The sequence below is a fragment of the Rutidosis leptorrhynchoides genome, chromosome 7 (genome assembly GCF_046630445.1).
Source record: "Rutidosis leptorrhynchoides isolate AG116_Rl617_1_P2 chromosome 7, CSIRO_AGI_Rlap_v1, whole genome shotgun sequence".
Lineage (NCBI taxonomy): Eukaryota > Viridiplantae > Streptophyta > Magnoliopsida > Asterales > Asteraceae > Rutidosis > Rutidosis leptorrhynchoides.
Genome location: NC_092339.1, coordinates 141,474,606 through 141,496,137, shown reverse-complemented (window position 1 = coordinate 141,496,137; position 21,532 = coordinate 141,474,606).

Sequence of the window (21,532 nt, the reverse complement as noted above, 5' to 3'; positions counted from 1 at the left end):
CGAAAGCTAAACAGGGAAGTTGCACCATAAAGTTTTAGCTGGTTATTCAATAACATATGCCGAAGTGAAATGCTTTGAATGTGATATTCTAAGTGCTATACTCTTAATGGTGGAGTATGATAATTCTTGTTAAGAGTTATGATTGTCTGTGATGACAATGATTGTCGGTTTAGACAATGCTCGGTAAAGATGCAAGTTTTGTCTCTTGGGAGACAATGTCATCGACATGAAGATGAGGATCTTGAAGTTGTCATCAAGGAAGCATCTATATCGATTATCCTTATAATATTGAAGTATGGTTATCTCTTTCTATCAAAAAGGTGGAGATTTGTTGGTTTTATTTTTTGATAGAAAAATTGATATGGTTACTTTGTGAAGGATGTTATCCCACATAGGTGGGAGGAGAAAGTTGGAGGTAGGTGACTTGGTTATAAAAGGAGGGCTAAGTCTTCATTCCAATTTGCACCAATCTTTAAGTATTTGATTATTTCTTTCTTTCTTACCCTTGTTTGAGAGTTATATTAGTTAAATATTTTGGAGAGTGTAGTTGGCTTAAGAGAGTCGTCTATATCATTGTAACAATTTGTGATATAGTGTATTTCTCTCTTTGGGGGCTGGTGGTTTTTCTCCTGTTTTGGAGTTTCCACGTTAAATCTTGTTCTGTGTATTGTTCTTATTACTTTACTGTTATTGTTGGGCTGGGTGGTGGGAATTAGTGAGACCTTAATTTCCCAACAGAGATGTGGTTCCAAGTTATAGGTAAGTGAAAAGTCTTTGGAGCACTTACCTCTTGGTAAACGATGAGGATCACGGGGACGTGATCCGGGCTAAGTGGGGGAGAGTTGTAACATCCCGTTTTTCAGTTACGCGTTATTGTGGACGTCAGTTGAGTTACAAGGTATGTAATCGTATCTTTTGACACAAAATAAATTTTGAATTAATGTTTTAGAACCTTACCATTGGAAAGTAGATCTTATTACGTTTCCAACGATATTTGATTCATCAAAAACGGAGCTACGGTTTGAAAGTTACGACTAAAACAAGTGTCTGAAAACGCAAAAAATGGACCAGCCGCAATTTACGGTTGGTAGGCGCAATTTGCCGTGTGATGGGGTTCCTCAGCGCCCAAATGGGTGCATTTTTGCGGCCCACTTTTGCGGTCCGGTCGTAATTTGCGGCCAGGAGGCGCAAATTGAGCGGGAAATTATTTTTGGTGATTTTCTTGATATTTTGAGTTTTAATGAGGGGCTTAATGGTCTTTTCACTTTGAGGTCGGTTTGGGATCATCAAAACTGATCCAAGGCTCTTTCAAGCCTCATTTTCACCCACACAAAACACTCCCATCTTATTTTAGAGAGAGAGGGTGAATTTTAGAGTGAGAAAGCTTGGTTTGGAGAAGAAGTGGAAATCTCAGCAAAATGCTAGTGTTAAAGTTGTTCATCTCGTTCCTAGCTACATCTTGGTAGTGGTAGTGAGTTCTAACTCCGAATTTCATTGTTTAATTTGAAGTATGTTACGGTTTGTGCTAGTTAGGATTATAAACCCCATTTCTTGTGAAATTTGGGGGTTTTGGGTATTTCTAGTGTAAGTGAACCCGATTAATGTGCGTTTAGGGTTTGATGACGAATTTGGAAGTATTTGTCATGGTTTGGGTGTTAAATCATTAGATTGTAAATGTGTTAGTGTTTTAATGTTCTTAAGAACAAGTTTGCTAGTCAAAATGGGTATTGACTTTGATTTAGTGTTAAACTAAAATTTGAGCCAAGTTTTGGTGAACCGAGTATGTAAATACTCGGTTTATGTGTTAATTGATGTTTTGAAAATATAATCACTAGCCATAGTGATTATGGGCATTTTTAAGACTTATGTCAAAATGGGTAAATTGAATTGGAACAAATTTGGTAATGACACTAATTTTAGATTAAATGGATGTTAAACACTTTTGTTAAGTTTTAAACGACGTTTTTGAATGAAAGTAATCGTGGGAAGTGATTTTGGGTTAAAATGGTATTTTAACATAAGTCAAACGTGGTCAAATGCAATATGGGTCAATATTGCACGTGTTGGGGTTTTGGTGTAAATGACGTTTGAAGTGATTACTACCTAAGTAGTAATTTAGTGCTAAGACCTAGGTTGGTCTAAATGGTGTCAAGTATAACTTGGGTTAGTTTGTACTTGTTTGAATGGGTCGGAATTACCACCCGTAGTGGTAATTGGTGAAGTCTACTTTAGATGTCTAAATTGGCGGATTATGGAGGTAGGTATAAACCCTTGGTTAAGGGCGTTGGCATCGAATTCTCTCGTAGAGAATGTATGTTTATTGTGTGTATACCTATATGCGTATTATAGGTAAAAGCTTGCTCGGTTGCGTTTGGTGGAGATTTCGCGCATGGTTTGTAATGCTCAAGTTCACGAGGTGAGTGGAATAATTATACGTGTATGTATATAGTTTATATATTTGTGTGCTATGGTATGAACCAAAGAGCCGGTAGTGCCATAGCATGTGCAAATGTGCTATGATGTGAACCAAAGAGCCGGTAGCATCATGGCATGTGTGTTGTAGTGTGAACCAAAGAGCCGGTAGCACTATAGCATGAGTTATTAGGGTGTGAACCAAAGAGCCGGTAGCACCTTAGCGTGAGTTTGTTAGAGTGTGAACCAAAGAGCCGGTAGTGAAATGTTCCGTTCATATTGATTATAAACATTCCATATTAATTGATTTCGTTGCGAGGTTTTGACCTTTATATGAGACGTTTTTCAAAGACTGCATTCATTTTTAAAACAACCATAACCTTTATTTTATCAATAAAGGTTTTAAAAAACATTGCGTAGATTATCAAATAATGATAATCTAAAATATACTGTTTACACGACCATTACATAATGATTTACAATAGAAATATATTACATCGACATATGTTTCTTGAATGCAGTTTTTACACAATATCATATAAACATGGACTCCAAATATTGTCCTTATTTTAGTATGCAATAGCGGAAGCTCTTAGTATTCACCTGAGAATAAACATGCTTTAAATGTCAACAAAAATGTTGGTGAGTTATAGGTTTAACCTATATATATCAAATCGTAACAATAGACCACAAGATTTCATATTTCAATACACATCCCATACATAGAGATAAAAATCATTCATATGGTGAACACCTAGTAACTGACATTAACAAGATGCATATATAAGAATATCCCCATCATTCTGGGACACCCTTCGGATATTATATAAATTTCGAAGTACTAAAGCATCCGGTACTTTGGATGGGGTTTGTTAGGCCCAATAGATCTATCTTTAGGATTCGCGTCAATTAGGGTGTCTGTTCCCTAATTCTTAGATTACCAGACTTAATAAAAAGGGGCATATTCGATTTCGATAATTCAACCATAGAATGTAGTTTCACGTACTTGTGTCTATTTTGTAAATCATTTATAAAACCTGCATGTATTCTCATCCCAAAAATATTAGATTTTAAAAGTGGGACTATAACTCACTTTCACAGATATTTCCTTCCTCGGAAATAAGACTTGGCCACGGATCGATTCGTGAACCTATACAAATATGTACATATATATCAAAGTATGATCAAAATATAATTACAACCATTTTTATTATGTTTTAAAGATTTGAGTGTATTAAGTCAGATGTCCTCGTTAGTAACCTACAACTAGTTATCCACAGTTAGATGTACATAAATAAATCGATATATATATTATCTTGAATCAATCCATGACCCAGTGTATATATGACTCAGGCTAGATCACAACTCAAAGTATATATATTTTTGGAATCAACCTCAACCCTGTATAGCTAACTCCAACATTACTGCATATAGAGTGTCTATGGTTGTTCTAAATAATATATATACATGGGTCGATATGATATCCCAAGATTACATAATATATTAGAATACATGTATAATACAATATAAGTTAGCTAAGATATGATTTGTATAGATTTGTTAAACATTTCCCGTAGCTAAAAAGATCAAAAATATCCAATCTTGTTTTACCCATAACTTCTTCATTTTAAATCCGTTTTGAGTGAATCAAATTGCTATGGTTTCATATTGAACTCTAATTTAAGAATCCAAACAGAAAAGGTATAGGTTTATAGTTGGAAATTTAAGTTACATGTCAATTACTAAAGAGGTAGTCATTTCCGTCGAAAGAACGACATCTTGATGACCATTTTGAAATACATACTTTCACTTTGAGTTTAACCAAGATTTTTGGATATAGTTTCATATTCATATGAAAAATTATTTTCCCAGAAGAACAAATTTTAAATCAAAGTTTATCATAGTTTTTAACTATCCAAACCAAAACAGCCCCCGGTTTCACTACGACGGCGTATATCCGATTTTATGGTGTTCATCGTGTTTCCAGGTTTTAAATCATTAAATTAGCATATCATATATATAGAACATGTGTTTAGTTGATTTTAAAAGTCAAGTTAGAAGGATTAACTTTTGTTTGCGAACAAGTTCAGAATTAACTAAACTATGTTCTAGTGATTACAAGTTTAAACCTTCGAATAAGATAGCTTTATATGTATGAATCAAATGATGTTATGAACATCATTACTACCTCAAGTTTTCTGGATAAAACTACTGAAAATGAGAAAAATGGATCTAGCTTCAAAGGATCCTTGGATGGCTTGAAAGTTCTTGAAGCAGAATCATGACACGAAAACAGTTCAAGTAAGAGATCACTCGAAATAAGATTGTTATAGTTGTAGAAATTGAATCGAAGTTTGAATATGAATATTACCTTGAATTAGAAAGATAACCTACTATAAATAACAAAGGTTCCTTGATCTTAGATGATTACTTGGAATGGATTAGAAAGCTTGGAAGTAGACTTGCAAACTTGGAAGTATTCTTGATTTTTATGAAAATATACTTATGTAATTTATGAAGAACACTTAGAACTTGAAGATAGAACTTGAGAGAGATCAATTTGATGAAGAAAATTGATGAATGAAAGTGTTTGTAGGTGTTTTTGTTCGTTGTTATATGGATTAGATATAAACGATGTGTAATTTTGTTTACATGTAAATAAGTCATGAATGATTACTAATATTTTTGTAATTTTATGAGATATTTCATGCTAGTTGCCAAATGATGGTTCCCACATATGTTAGGTGACTCACATGAGCTGCTAAGAGCTGATCATTGGAGTGTATATACCAATAGTACATACATCTAAAAGCTGTGTATTGTATGAGTACGAATACGGGTGCATACGAGTAGAATTGTTGATGAAACTGAACGAGGATGTAATTGTAAGCATTTTTATTAAGTAGAAGTACTTTGATATGTGTCTTGAAGTCTTTCAAAAGTGTAAGAATATATATCAAAACACAACATGTATATACATTTTAACTGAGTCGTTAAGTCATCGTTAGTCGTTACATGTAAATGTTGTTTTGAAGCCTTTAGGTTAACGATCCTGTTAAGTGTTATTAACCCATTGTTTATTATATCAAATGAGATGTTAAATTATTACATTATTACATTATCATAATATTATGATATATTAATATATCTTAATATGATATATATACAATTAAATGTCGTTACAACGATAATCGTTACATATATGTCTCGTTTCGAAATCATTAAGTTAGTAGTCTTGTTTTTACATATGTAGTTCATTGTTAATATACTTAATGAAATGTTTACTTATCATAATACCATGTTATATATATATATATATATATATATATATATATATATATATATATATATATATATATATATATATATATATATATATATATATATATATATATATATATATATCCATATATATGACATCATATAGTTTTTACAAGTTTTAACGTTCGTGAATCATCGGTCAACTTGGGTGGTCAATTGTATATATAAAACCTATTTCAATTAATCAAGTCTTAACAAGTTTGATTGCTTAACATGTTGGAAACATTTAGTCATGTAAATATCAATCTCAATTAATATATATAAACATGGAAAAGTTCGGGTCACTACAGTACCTACCCATTAAATAAATTTCGTCCTAAAATTTTAAGCTGTTGAAGGTGTTGACGAATCTTCTGGAAATAGATGCGGGTATTTCTTCTTCATCTGATCTTCACGCTCCCAGGTGAACTCGGGTCCTCTACGAGCATTCCATCTAACCTTAACAATCGGTATCTTGTTTTGCTTAAGTCTCTTAACCTCACGATCCATTATTTCGACGGGTTCTTCAATGAATTGAAGTTTTTCATTGATTTGGATTTCGTCCAATGGAATAGTGAGATCTTCTTTAGCAAAACATTTCTTCAAATTCGAGACGTGGAAAGTGTTATGAATAGCCGCGAGTTGTTGAGGTAGCTCCAGTTGGTAAGCTACTGGTCCGACACGATCTATAATCTTGAATGGTCCAATGTACCTTGGATTTAGTTTCCCCCGTTTACCAAATCGAACAACGCCTTTCCAAGGTGAAACCTTAAGCATGACCATTTCTCCAATTTCAAACTCTATATCTTTTCTTTTACTGTCCACGTAGCTCTTTTGTCGACTCTGGGCGGTTTTCAATCGTTGTTGAATTTGGATGATTTTCTCGGTAGTTTCTTGTATTATCTCCGGACCCGTAATCTGTCTATCCCCCACTTCATTCCAACAAATCGGAGACCTGCACTTTCTACCATAAAGTGCCTCAAACGGCGCCATCTCAATACTAGAATGATAATTGTTGTTGTAGGAAAATTCTGCTAATAGTAGGTGTCGATCCCAACTGTTTCCGAAATCAATAACACATGCTCGTAGCATGTCTTCAAGCGTTTGTATCGTCCTTTCGCTCTGCCCATCAGTTTGTGGATGATAGGCAGTACTCATGTCTAGACGAGTCCCCAATGCTTGTTGTAACGTCTGCCAGAACCTTGAAACAAATCTACCATCCCTATCAGAGATAATAGAGACGGGTATTCCATGTCTGGAGACAACCTCCTTCAAATACAATCACGCCAACTTCTCTATTTTGTCATCTTCTCTCATTGGAAGGAAGTGTGCTGACTTGGTGAGACGATCAACTATTACCCAAATAGTATCATAACCACTTGCAGTCCTTGGCAATTTAGTAATAAAATCCATGGTAATGTTTTCCCATTTCCATTCCAGGATTTCAGGTTGTTGTAGTAGACCTGATGGTTTTTGATGTTCAGCTTTGACCTTAGAACATGTCAAACATTCTCCTACATATTTAGCAATATCGGTAATCATACCCAGCTACCAAAAGTGTTTCTTGAGATCTTTATACATCTTCCCCGCTCCGGGATGTATTGAATATCTGGTTTTATGTGCTTCTTTAAGTACCATTTTTCTCACATCTCCAAACCTTGGTACCCAAATTCTATCAGCCCTATATCGGGTTCCGTCTTCCTGAATTTTAAGATGTTTCTCTGATCCTTTGGGTATCTCATTCTTCAACTTTCCTTCTTTTACAACTCCCTGTTGCGCCTCCTTTATTTGAGTAGTAAGGTTAGTACGAATAATTATATTCATAGCTTTTACTTCTCTATCCTTTCTACTCAAAGCGTCGGCTACCACATTCACCTTCCCCGGGTGGTATCGAATCTCAAAATCATAATCATTCAATAGTTCAATCCACCCGCGTTGTCTCATATTCAGTTGCTTCTGATTAAATATATGTTGGAGACTTTTGTGGTCGGTATATATAATACTTTTGACCCCATATAAATAATGCCTCCAAGTCTTTAATGCAAAAACAACAGCACCCAATTCCAAATCGTGAGTTGTATAATTTTGCTCGTGAATCTTCAATTGTCTAGACGCATAAGCAATCACCTTCGTTCATTGCATTAATACACAACCAAGACCTTGCTTTGATGCGTCACAATAAATCACAAAATCATCATTCCCTTCAGGCAATGACAATATAGGTGCCGTAGTTAGCTTTTTCTTCAATAACTGAAACACCTTCTCTTGTTCCTCCTTCCATTCAAATTTCTTCCCTTTATGCGTTAATGCAGTCAAGGGTTTTGCTATTTTGGAGAAATCTTGGATGAATCTTCTGTAGTAACCAGCCAATCCTAAAAATTGACGTATATGCTTCGGAGTTTTTGGAGTTTCCCACTTTTCAATGGTTTAGATCTTTGCCGGGTCCACCTGGATACCTTCTTTGTTCACTATGTGACCGAGGAATTGAACTTCTTCCAACCAAAATGCACACTTTGAAAACTTAGCGTACAGTTTTTCTTTCCTCAATACTTCTAGCACTTTTCTCAAATGTTCTTCGTACTCTTGATCATTCTTTGAGTAAATAAGTATGTCATCGATGAAAACAATGACAAACTTGTCAAGATATGGTCCACACACTCGGTTCATAAGGTCCATGAACACAGCTGGTGCGTTAGTCAATCCAAACGGCATAACCATAAACTCGTAATGACCACAACGCGTCCTAAAAGCAGTTTTTGGAATATCATCCTCCTTTACTTGCATTTGATGATATCCAGAATGTAAATCGATTTTCGAATAAACCGACGAGCCTTGTAGTTGATCAAATAAGTCATCAATTCTCGGCAGTGGATAACGGTTTTTGATAGTAAGTTTATTCAACTCTCTGTAGTCAATACACAACCTAAATGTACCATCCTTCTTCTTGACAAACAAAACAGGAGCTCCCCATGGTGATTTGCTTGGTCGAATGAAACCATGTTCTAATAGATCTTGCAGTTGGCTTTGCAGTTCTTTTATCTTGCTGGGTGCGAGTCTGTATGGAGCACGAGCTATTGGTGCAGCTCCCGGTACAAGATCTATTTGAAATTCAACGGATCGGTGTGGATGTAATCCCGGTAATTCTTTCGGAAATACATCGGGAAATTTTTTTGTGACGGGAACATCATTGATGCTCTTTTCTTCAGTTTGTACTTTCTCAACGTGTGCTAGAATAGCATAGCAACCCTTTCTTATTAACTTTTGCGCCTTCAAATTACTAATAAGGTTTAGCTTCGCATTGTTCTTTTCTCCGTACACCATTAAGGGTTTTCCTTCTTCTCGTACAATGCGAATTGCATTTTTGTAACATACGATCTCTGCTTTCACCTCTTTCAACCAGTCCATGCCGATTATCACATCAAAACTCCCTAACTCTACTGGTATCAAATCAATCTTAAATGTTTCGCTAACCAGTTTAATTTCTTGATTCCGACATTTATTATCTGCTGCAATTAATTTATCGTTTGTTAATTCGAGTAAAAATTTACTATCCAACGGCGTCAATGGACAACTTTATTTAGCACAAAAATCTCTACTCATATAGCTTCTATCCGCACCCGAATCAAATAAAACGTAAGCAGATTTATTGTCAATAAGAAACGTACCCGTAACAAGCTCCGGGTCTTCCAGTGCCTCTGCCGCATTAATATTGAAAACTCTTCTGCGGCCTTGTCCATTCGTGTTCTCCTGGTTCAGGCAATTTCTAATAATGTGGCCCGGTTTTCCACATTTATAAAAAACTACATTGGCATAACTTACTTCGATACTACTTGCTCCGCCATTACTCGTTCCGACACCATTTGTTCCTTTCACTCCATTAACCCCCGGTCCGTAGACCTCACACTTCGCCGCGCTATGACCATTTCTTTTACACTTGTTGCAAAATTTCGTGCAGAACCCCAAGTGATACTTTTCACACCTTTGGAATAGCTGCTTCTGATTGTTGTTGTTGTTGTTGCGGTTGTTATTGTTGTTGGGATGAATGTTGTAGTTGTTGTTGTTGTTGTTGTTGTTATGCTGTTTGTTGTAGTTGCGATTGATGTTGCGATTTTTGGGATAGTTATTGTTGTTTTGGTGACTCTTATCACCGTTTTCCTCCCACTTTCTTTTAACTAGCTTCACGTTGGCCTCTTCGGCCGCCTGTTCTTTAATTCTTCCCTCAATCTGGTTCACTAGTTTGTGGGCCATTCTACATGCTTTTTGTATGGAGGCAGGCTCGTGTGAACTTATATCTTCTTGGATTCTCTCCGGTAACCCTTTCACAAACGCGTCGATCTTCTCTTCCTCATCTTCGAACGCTCTCGGACACAATAGGCACAATTCTGTGAATCGTCTTTCGTACGAAGTAATATCGAATCCCTATGTTTGTAACCCTCTAAGTTCTGACTTAAGCTTATTGACCTCTGTTCTGGGACGGTACTTCTCGTTCATCAAGTGCTTGAATGCTGACCACGGTAGCGCGTAAGCAGCATCTTGTCCCACATGCTCTAGATAGGTATTCCACCATGTTAACGCAATACCTATGAAGGTATGTGTAGCGTACTTCACTTTGTATCCTTCAGCACACTTACTTATGGCAAACACCGATTCAACTTTCTCGGTCCACCGTTTCAATCCTATTGGTCCTTCGGTCCCATCAAATTCTGAAGGTTTGCAGGCAGTGAATTCCTTGTAGGAGCATCCTACACGATTTCTTGCGGCGTTAACTGTATTACTAGATTCAGAGTTATTGTTGGTATGTAGCACGGCCTGTACTGCGGCTATATTTGAAGTAAGAAAGGCACGAAATTCCTCTTCGCTCATATTCAAGGTGTGTCGAGTAGTCGGTGCCATTTCCTTCAAAATAGTCAAATGAAACAAGTTAATCATACAGAATATTAAGAGTAGTCAATAGTATCTCGTAGCATAATATGAATTCATTTATAAAAGATTTTTCTTCATATTAGCGTTTTATAGTTTTTTTTTCATTCGGGTAGTACCTACCCGTTAAGTTCATACTTAGTAGCTACTATACAATTCAACTACTACAATTCCATATGAAAAACTGATTATAATAATATGTCACATACAAATATTCTTCAAACTTACAACTTCGCTATGTTACATATAATATGAAATATAGTACACTATGATACAGGACAGTTTTGAAGATAAATCTAGTTAATTCATAAGTCCAGAAACAAGTCATGCATTCTGATTTTACTAAGACGACTTCCCATCCTTGGTCTTGTGGAAAATCATCGTTATGACCATTGGCTAGGCAGCATGTTGTAATGTCGTCAAAAGGACAAGGGTTTCGTAATGTCCAACAGCCCCGTAATAATCTAAAAACCTTTTTTCTCACCACAACTACTGAATCCGTCACTTGTGGAAAAGTTTTATTTAAAAGCTACAATTCGATGTTCTTTTTCTCACTTTGGTAAGAAGCGAACATCACTAACCCGTAAGCATAACATGCTTCTTTATGTTGCATGTTAGAAGCTCTTTCTAACTCACGAAATCCTATGTTGGGATATGTTGAGTCAAAATAGGTTCTTAACCCGTAGCATAAAATTGCATTTGGGTTCCCCACATTTAATGCTTTAAAGAAAACACGGCGTAACTTACGGTCTCCCCAATGTGATATACCCCACCTATCAAAGGAAAGCCTTTTATAAACTAAGGCATTTCTGGAAAGTCTTTCAAATGTTTGACAAGTTAATTTCGCCATAACTAAATGTGCTAATGAATTCTGACCGACTCTAGACAAGATTTCCTCAATCATATCCTCTGGTAGGTCTTCTAAAATATTCGGTTATCTACCCTTAACGTCCATTTTGTTTTTATACTGTAAAATAGACAAGGATTAGATTCGTAAAAGATAATTAACAAACAATACAAGCAATTTTTACATAGAACATAAAAGTACAAGCACACTATATTACATATATTACACAACATAATTACAACTCTTTAATCCGACTCACTATTTCCTATGGATATATGATGCTCCCCTAATACGAGCTGTCGTTTTCCACAATGGTTTAGAAAACCCTGGTGGTTTAGAGGTTCCCGGGTTATTGTTACGATATTGAAAATACGGGTGTTGACGGTACATATAAAGTTCATCGGGGTCAGAATCAGATTTCTCTATTTTGATGCATTTTCCCTTATTATTTTCTTTTGCCTCATTAAATTGGGTCGGGGTAATTTCTATAACATCATCGGAATCCTCATCAGGATCCGATTCATCGGAAAATTGGTAATTTTCCCAATATTTTGCTTCCTTAGCGGAAACACCATTGACCATTATTAACTTTGGTCCATTGGTTGAGGATTTTCTTTTATTTGATCGGTTTTCTGTGGTTCCTACTATTCCCCCCTCCGGAACCTCTTCTTCTTCTTCCGATTCCTCTTCTTCTGGTTCCTCTTCTTCCGGTTCCTCTTCTTCCGGTTCCGTTTCCTCTTCTTCCGGTTCTTCGGGAACTTGTGAATCTTACCAATATATATTCGACTCTTCGTTATTATTAGGTGAGTCAATGGGATTTGTGCTAGAGGTAGACATCTATCACACAATATCAAACATGTTAAGAGATTAATATATCACATAATATTTACATGTTAATAATATATAGTTTCCAACAAAAATGTTAAGCAATCATTTTTAAAGAAAACACGGTCGAAGTCCAGACTCACTAATGCATCCTAACAAACTTGATAAGACACACTAATGCAAATTTTCTAGTTCTCTAAGACCAACACTCGGATACCAACTGAAATGTCCCGTTCATATTGATTATAAACGTTCCATATTAATTGATTTCGTTGCGAGGTTTTGACCTCTATATGAGACGTTTTTCAAAGACTGCATTCATTTTTAAAACAACCATAACCTTTATTTTATCAATAAAGGTATTAAAAAATATTACGTAGATTATCAAATAATGATAATCTAAAATATACTGTTTACACACGACCATTACATAATGATTTATAATAGAAATATATTACATCGACATATGTTTCTTGAATGCAGTTTTTACACAATATCATACAAAAATGGACTCCAAATCTTGTCCTTATTTTAGTATGCATTAGCGGAAGCTCTTAGTATTCACCTGAGAATAAACATGCTTTAAACGTCAACAAAAATGTTGGTGAGTTATAGGTTTAAATTATATATATCAAATCGTAACAATAGACCACAAGATTTCATATTTCAATACACATCCCATACATAGAGATAAAAATCATTCATATGGTGAACACCTGGTAACCGACATTAACAAGATGCATATATAAGAATATCCCCATCATTCCGGGACACCCTTCGGATATGATATAAATTTCGAAGTACTAAAGCATCCGATACTTTGGATGTTAGCCCAATAGATCTATCTTTAGGATTTACGTCAATTAGGGTGTCTGTTCCCTAATTCTTAGATTACCAGACTTAATAAAAAGGGGCATATTCGATTTCGATAATTCAACCATAGAATGTAGTTTCACGTACTTGTGTCTATTTTGTAAATTATTTATAAAACCTGCATGTATTCTCATCCCAAAAATATTAGATTTTAAAAGTGGGACTATAACTCACTTTCACGGATATTTCCATCCTCGAAAATAAGACTTGGCCACGGATCGATTCACGAACCTATACAAATATGTACATATATATCAATGTATGATCAAAATATAATTACAACCATTTTTATTATGTTTTAAAGATTTGAGTGTATTAAGTCAGCTGTCCTCGTTAGTAACCTACAACTAGTTGTCCACAGTTAGATGTACAGAAATAAATCGATATATATATTATCTTGAATCAATCCACGACCCAGTGTATACACGTCTCAGGCTAGATCACCACTCAAAGTATATATATTTTTGGAATCAACCTCAACCCTGTATAGCTAACTCCAACATTACTGCATATAGAGTGTCTATGGTTGTTCTAAATAATATATATACATGGGTCGATATGATATGTCAAAACATTTGCATACGTGTCTATGGTATCCCAAGATTACATAATATATTAGAATACATGTATAATACAATATAAGTTAGCTAAGATATGATTTGTATAGATTTTTTAAACATTTCCCGTAGCTAAAAAGATCAAAAATATCCAATCTTGTTTTACCCATAACTTCTTCATTTTAAATCCGTTTTGAGTGAATCAAATTGATATGGTTTCATATTGAACTCTAATTTAAGAATCCAAACAGAAAAAGTATAGGTTTATAGTCGGAAATTTAAGTTACATGACAATTACTAAAGAGGTAGTCATTTCCGTCGAAAGAACGACATCTTGATGACCATTTTGAAAAACATACTTTCACTTTGAGTTTAACCAAGATTTTTGGATATAGTTTCATGTTCATATGAAAAATCATTTTCCCAGAAGAACAACTTTTAAATCAAAGTTTATCATAGTTTTTAATTATCCAAACCAAAACAGCCCCCGGTTTCACTACGACGGCGTATATCCGATTTTATGGTGTTCATCGTGTTTCCAGGTTTTAAATCATTAAGTTAGCATATCATATAGATATAGAACATATGTTTAGTTGATTTTAAAAGTTAAGTTAGAAGGATTAACTTTTGTTTGCGAACAAGTTTAGAATTAACTAAACTATGTTCTAGTGATTACAAGTTTAAACCTTCGAATAAGACAGCTTTATATGTATGAATCGAATGATGTTATGAACATCATTACTAACTCAAGTTTTCTGGATAAAACTACTGGAAATGAGAAAATTGGATCTAGCTTCAAAGGATCCTTGGATGGCTTGAAAGCTCTTGAAGCAGAATCATGACGCGAAAACAGTTCAAGTAAGATTTTCACTCGAAATAAGATTGTTATAGTTGTAGAAATTGAATCAAAGTTTGAATATGAATATTACCTTGAATTAGAAAGATAACCTACTATAAATAACAAAGGTTCCTTGATCTTAGATGATTACTTGGAATGGATTAGAAAGCTTGGAAGTAGACTTGCAAACTTGGAAGTATTCTTGATTTTTATGAAACTATACTTACGGAATTTATGAAGAACACTTAGAACTTGAAGATAGAACTTGAGAGAGATCAATTTGATGAAGAAAATTGATGAATGAAAGTGTTTGTAGGTGTTTTTGGTCGTTGGTATATGGAGTAGATATAAAGGATGTGTAATTTTGTTTACATGTAAATAAGTCATGAATGATTACTAATATTTTTGTAATTTTATGAGATATTTCATGCTAGTTGCCAAATGATGGTTCTCACATGTGTTAGGTGACTCACATGGGCTGCTAAGAGCTGATAATTGGAGTGTATATACCAATAGTACATACATCTAAAAGCTGTGTATTGTACGAGTACGAATACGGGTGCATACGAGTAGAATTGTTAATAAAACTGAACGAGAATGTAATTGTAAGCATTTTTGTTAAGTATAAGTACTTTGATATGTGTCTTGAAGTCTTTCAAAAGTGTAAGAATACATATCAAAATGTAGCGACCCGACAAAATCGTCATTTGACGGCGCCGTCTACGTAGGTCCCATTACATGGTCATAAGTCTTTAAGACAACGTTTGACCGAAAACATGTCGCATTCATTTCATAAGTATGGATGTTTCAAGGTTTACAAAGTAGCTCGACAACTAGTTACATAACAAAGTTTAAAGTACAAATGAAACATATGCAACACAATTTGAAAGTAGTCAAAAGACGCTCCATGTATGCAAGTATACTCGACATCCAATGCAAGTATCAAAAAGAATGAGCGGAAGCATGTATCATTAAGCATTCAAGGACCTGAGAAAAGATAAAAGAATTTGTCAACGAAAAACTTTGGTAAAATCATAGTTGTATGCATAAAGTATAATTGTATCGCAAGGTTTAGTATAAATCATTTATCAAGCGTATACATCTCAAAAGATGTGTTTGTATCACGAGCACCCAATCATCAAGCTTAACTGAATCTTACCTCTGCATAATAGTGTTAGAACCTACACTATACATCGAAAGTACGTTTCATTCATCTGAATGAGGGTTCATCAAACCCGCATGGCCACACAACATAATTTCTCGCTTACACTCTACAGTGTAACTAATGATAATTGGACTTGAGGATTTTCGTTCTGACTCGTATGTATCTTTGCTTTCGTATAGTATTCAAAGTATCAAAGTATGAAAAGTATATATATACATGTGAAAAGTATATATAAGTATGTAATGTATATGTTTTCTCATCCCACGATTTTAAAAGTATAAAAGTATTTGAAAAGTGGGGCTATGATCTTACCTTGAGTGTATGAATGTAAATATACTCCAACAAGTAACGTGTGTAAGAACAATGCTAGTCTCAACCTAAACAAATAGGTTGTATCAATAACGATAGTCACGATTGGTCAAAGATGTTCAATTAGTCCTATGCCTCAATACGACTCGATTATGTAGCATGTGAATCAAATTGTCAAGTTTCATGCAAGATACAAGTATAGAACCATGTTAGAAAGATTGCATAATCATTTGGTTAAGTTTGACAAAACGTCAAACTTTGGTCGGTCAAAGTCAATGAAAAAGTCAACACGTTCGGGTCGGGTCCCGAACTATTTTTCTGAGGTTTTTATTCATATATAAGCATGTTAGAACAAGTCTCATGTGAATCGGAGTTCCATAGCGTGCCAAACATTTTTCGTATATTGGACAAGGTGGTCAGAAGCTGGACACGCCTTATGTCGCGCCGCGACAAAGGCTGGCCGCGCCGCGGCATTACACGCGAGCTGGTACCTGGCCAGTTTCAGTTTTCTATGTCTCAAACCAAAATTCAAACAAACATAAAACACAAACCGTAAACACTTAGAACTCGTATCTTATATTGTTAGAAAGGTAATTTGACAAAGAACACAACTAAATACATTTGACCAACCAAAAACATCATTTGCAATAACCGAATTTCCAACATTTAATGCTTAATTGTTGTTGTTGTTGGGCCGTTTGTTGTAGTTGCGATTGATGTTGCGATTGTTGGGATAGTTGTTGCGATTATTGTTGTAATTGCTGTTGTTGTATTGGTGATTCTTATCACCGTTTTCCTCCCACTTTCTTTTGACTTGCTTCACATTGGCCTCTTCAGCTGCATGTTCTTTAATTTTTTCCTCAATCTGGTTCACTAGTTTGTGAGCCATTCTACATACCTGTTGTAAGGAGGCGGGCTCGTGTGAACTTATATCTTCTTGGATTCTTTCCGGTAATCCTTTCACAAACGCGTCGATCTTCTCTTCCTCATCTTCGAACGCTCTCGGACACACAATAGGCACAATTCTGTGAATCGTCTTTCGTACGTGGTAATATCAAATCCTTGGGTTCGTAACCCTCTAAGTTCTGTCTTGAGCTTATTGACCTCGGTTCTGGGACGGTACTTCTCATTCATCAAGTGCTTGAATGCTGACCACGGTAGTGCGTAAGCATCATCTTGTCCCACTTGCTCTAGATAGGTATTCCACCATGTTAACGCAGTACCTGTGAAGGTATGCGTAGCGTACTTCACTTTGTCCTCTTCAGTACACTTACTTATGGCAAACACCGATTCGACCTTCTCGGTCTACCATTTCAATCCGATCGGTCCTTCGGTTCCATCAAATTCTAAAGGTTTGCAGGCAGTGAATTCTTTGTAGGTGCATCCTACACGATTTCTTGTGCCATTAACTGCATTGCTAGATTCGGAGTTATTGTTGGTATGTAGCGCAGCCTGTACTGCGGCTATGTTTGCAGCAAGAAAGGTACGAAATTCCTCTTCGCTCATATTCATGGTTTGTCGAGTAGTCGGTGCCATTTCCTTCAAATAGTCAAATGAAACAAGTTAATCATACAGAATATTAAGAGTAGTCAACAGTATCTCGTAGCATAATATGAACTCATTTATAAAAGCTTTTTCTTCATATTAGCATTTTATAAGTTTAAATTCGGGTAGTACCTACCCGTTAAGTTCATACTTAGTAGCTAATATACAATTCAACTACTACAATTCTATATGAAAATCTGATTATAATAATATTTCGCGTTCAAACTTTTACACAATATTTTACTAACTTACAATACCGCTTATTTTACATATAGTATGAAATATAGCACACAATAACTTTGATACAAGATAGTTGTGAAGATAATTCTAGCTAGTACACAAGTCGTTCAGTAAAGGCAATAAAGACACGTAATTCATACGTCCAGAAACAAGTCATGCATTCTGGTTTTACTAGGACTACTTCCCATCCTTGGTCTTGTGGAACATAACCGTTATGGCCATTGATAAGATAGCGTGTTGTAACGTAGTCAAAGGGAAGAGGGTTACGTAATGTCCAACAGTCCCGTAACAATCTAAAAACCTCATTTCTTACCCAATTACCGACTCCGTCACTTGTGGGAACGTTTTGTTTAATAGTTGTAGCCCGATGTTCTTGTTCTCACTTTGGTGAGAAGCGAACATTACTAACCCGTAAGCATAACGTGCTTCTTTATGTTGCATGTTAGCCGCTTTTTCTAAATCACGAAGTCCTATATTCGGATATATTGAGTCAAAATAATTTCTTAACCCGTTGCGTAAAATAGCATTTGGGTTCCCCGCAATATATGCGTCAAAGTAAACACATCGTAACTTATGGATTTCCCAATGTGATATCCCCCATCTTTCGAACGAAAGCCTTTTATAAACCAAGGCATTCTTGGAACGTTCTTCGAATGTCTTACAAACTGATCTCGCCTTAAATAGTTGTGCCGAGGAATTCTGACCGACTCTAGACAAGATTTCATCAATCATGTCTCCGAGTAGGTCTCTTAAAATATTGGGTTGTCTATCCATTTTGTGTTTTTAAACTGTAAAATAGACAAGAGTTAGATTCATAAAAAAAAATACTTATTAATACAAGCAATTTTTACATATATCATAAAGCATAAGCATACTATATTACATATATTACACCACACGAATACAACTATCTTATTCCAACTCGCTCGTTTCTTCTTCTTCGGTTTTGGTTCGTTTTGCCAAGTTTCTAGGGATATATGATGTTCCCCTAATACGAGCCGTCATTTTCCACATTGGTTTAGAAAAACCTGGTGGTTTAGAGGTTCCCGGGTTATTGTCACAACTTAAGAAATACGGGTGTTGACGATACATATAAAGTTCATCGGGTTTGGAATCAAATTTCTCTATTTTTATGCCCTTTCCCTTATTGTTCTCTTTTGCCTTATTAAATTGTGTTGGGGTAATTTCTATAACATCATCGGAATCCTTGTCGGGATCCGATTCATCGGAGAATTGGTAATCCTCCCAATACTTTGCTTCCTTGGCGGAAACACCATTGACCATAATTAACTTTGATCGGTTGGTTGAGGATTTTCTTCTACTTAACCATTTTATTATATCCTCCACTGGTTCTATTTCTTCTTCCAGTTCCGATTCTTCTTCCGGTTCCGATTCTTCTTCCGGTTCCGACTCTTCTTCCGGTTCCTCTTCGGGAACTTGTGAATCAGTCCATGAATCATTCCAATTTACATTTGACTCTTCATTATTATTAGGTGAGTCAATGGGACTTGTTCTAGAGGTAGACATCTATCACATAATATCAAACACGTTAAGAGATTAATATATCACATAATATTCACATGTTAAAAATATATAGTTTCCAAAAAAATTTGTTAAGCAATCATTTTTCAAGTAAACACGGTCGAAGTCCAGACTCACTAATGCATCCTAACAAACTCAATAAGACACACTAATGCAAAATTCTGGTTCTCTAAGACCAACGCTCGGAATTTTGCAACTAGCATGAAATATCTCATAAAATTACAAAAATATGAGTAATCATTCATGACTTATTTACATGAAAACAAAATTACATATCCTTTATATCTAATCCATACACCAATGACCAAAAACACCTACAAACACTTTCATTCTTCAATTTTCTTCATCTAATTGATCTCTCTCAAGTTCAATCTTCAAGTTCTATGTGTTCTTCATAAATTCTACAAGTTCTAGTTTCATAAAATCAAGAATACTTCCAAGTTTGCTAGCTTACTTCCAATCTTGTAGAGTGATCATCCAACATCAAGAAATCTTTCTTATTTACAGTAAGATATCTTTCTAATACAAGGTAATACTCATATTCAAACTCTGATTCAATTTCTATAACTATAACAATCTTATTTCGAGTGGAAATCTTACTTGAACTTGTTTTCGTGTCATGATTCTGCTTCAAGAACTTTCAAGCCATCCAAGGATCCTTTGAAGCTAGATCCATTTTTTCTCATTTCTAGTAGCTTTATCCAGAAAAATTTAGGTAGTAATGATGTTCATAACATCATTCGATTCATACATATAAAGCTATCTTATTCGAAGGTTTAAAATTGTAATCACTAGAACGTAGTTTAGTTAATTCTAAACTTGTTCGCAAACAAAATTTAATCCTTCTAACTTGACTTTTAAAATCAACTAAACACATGTTCTATATCTATATGATATGCTAACTTAATGATTTAAAACCTGGAAACACGAAGAACACTGTAAAACCGGACATACGCCATCGTAGTAACACCGCGGGCTGTTTTGGGTTAGTTAATTAAAAACTATGATAAACTTTGATTTAAAATTTGTTCTTCTAGGAAAATGATTTTTCTTATGAACATGAAACTATATCCAAAAATCATGATTAAACTCAAAGTGGAAGTATGTTTTCTAAAATGGTCATCTAGACGTCGTTCTTTCGACTGAAATGACTACCTTTACAAAAACGACTTGTAACTTATATTTCCGACTATAAACCTATACTTTTTCTGTTTAGATTCATAAAATAGAGTTCAATATGAAACCATAGCAATTTGATTCACTCAAAACGGATTTAAAATGAAGAAGTTATGGGTAAAACAAGATTGGATAATTTTTCTTGTTGTAGCAACGTGAAAATTGGTAACAAATCTATATTAATCATATCCTAGCTAACTTATATTGTATTATACATGTATTCTAATATATTATGTAATCTTGGGATACCATAGACACGTATGCAAATGTTTTGACATATCATATCGACCCATGTGTATATATTATTTGCTAATCAAGTTTATGAAGTTTTCTAAAACAACCTACACATCAATTTGAAGCTAGTGATGTTAGGAACACATTTAATACATGCATTTATAACATTTAACCAACCAAATCATCAATCAAACACACCAAACTTTCAAGTTCATGCTAGTTATCAAAAATAACAAGATCGAACATATAAATCATATATTCATGTTAGACTTGAGCCATAGACACTAATTAACAACTTTATAAGTTAAAAACATCAAGAACACAAAATATAGTGATTTTAGAAAGTTACCCAAACTTGATGAAATCGGTATGAAATCGAAGAGGAAGTTGCAAGGATTCCAAATATATAATTTGTTTTGATTGATGTTTGCTTGAACGGATTTGGATGATGAATCTTCAAATTGGAGAATTGAAAGAAAATAGGGAAGTAGTAAAAGAAAAGGAAAAATGTAAATGAAAAAGATGGGAGGTGGGGTTGACTAGTCAAAAGTGTGACGATCCCTCCAAATCCATATGGACGAACACGTCATTCATCGATTTCATTGCGAGGTATTTGACCTCTATATATGATACATTTTGTAAACATTGCATTCTTTTGAAAAGGCACATCATAAATGAATATTTAAATCAAAGGTTTTCGACATCTGATGATTTCTACATATAGACAATCACCTTAATATAATAATTTA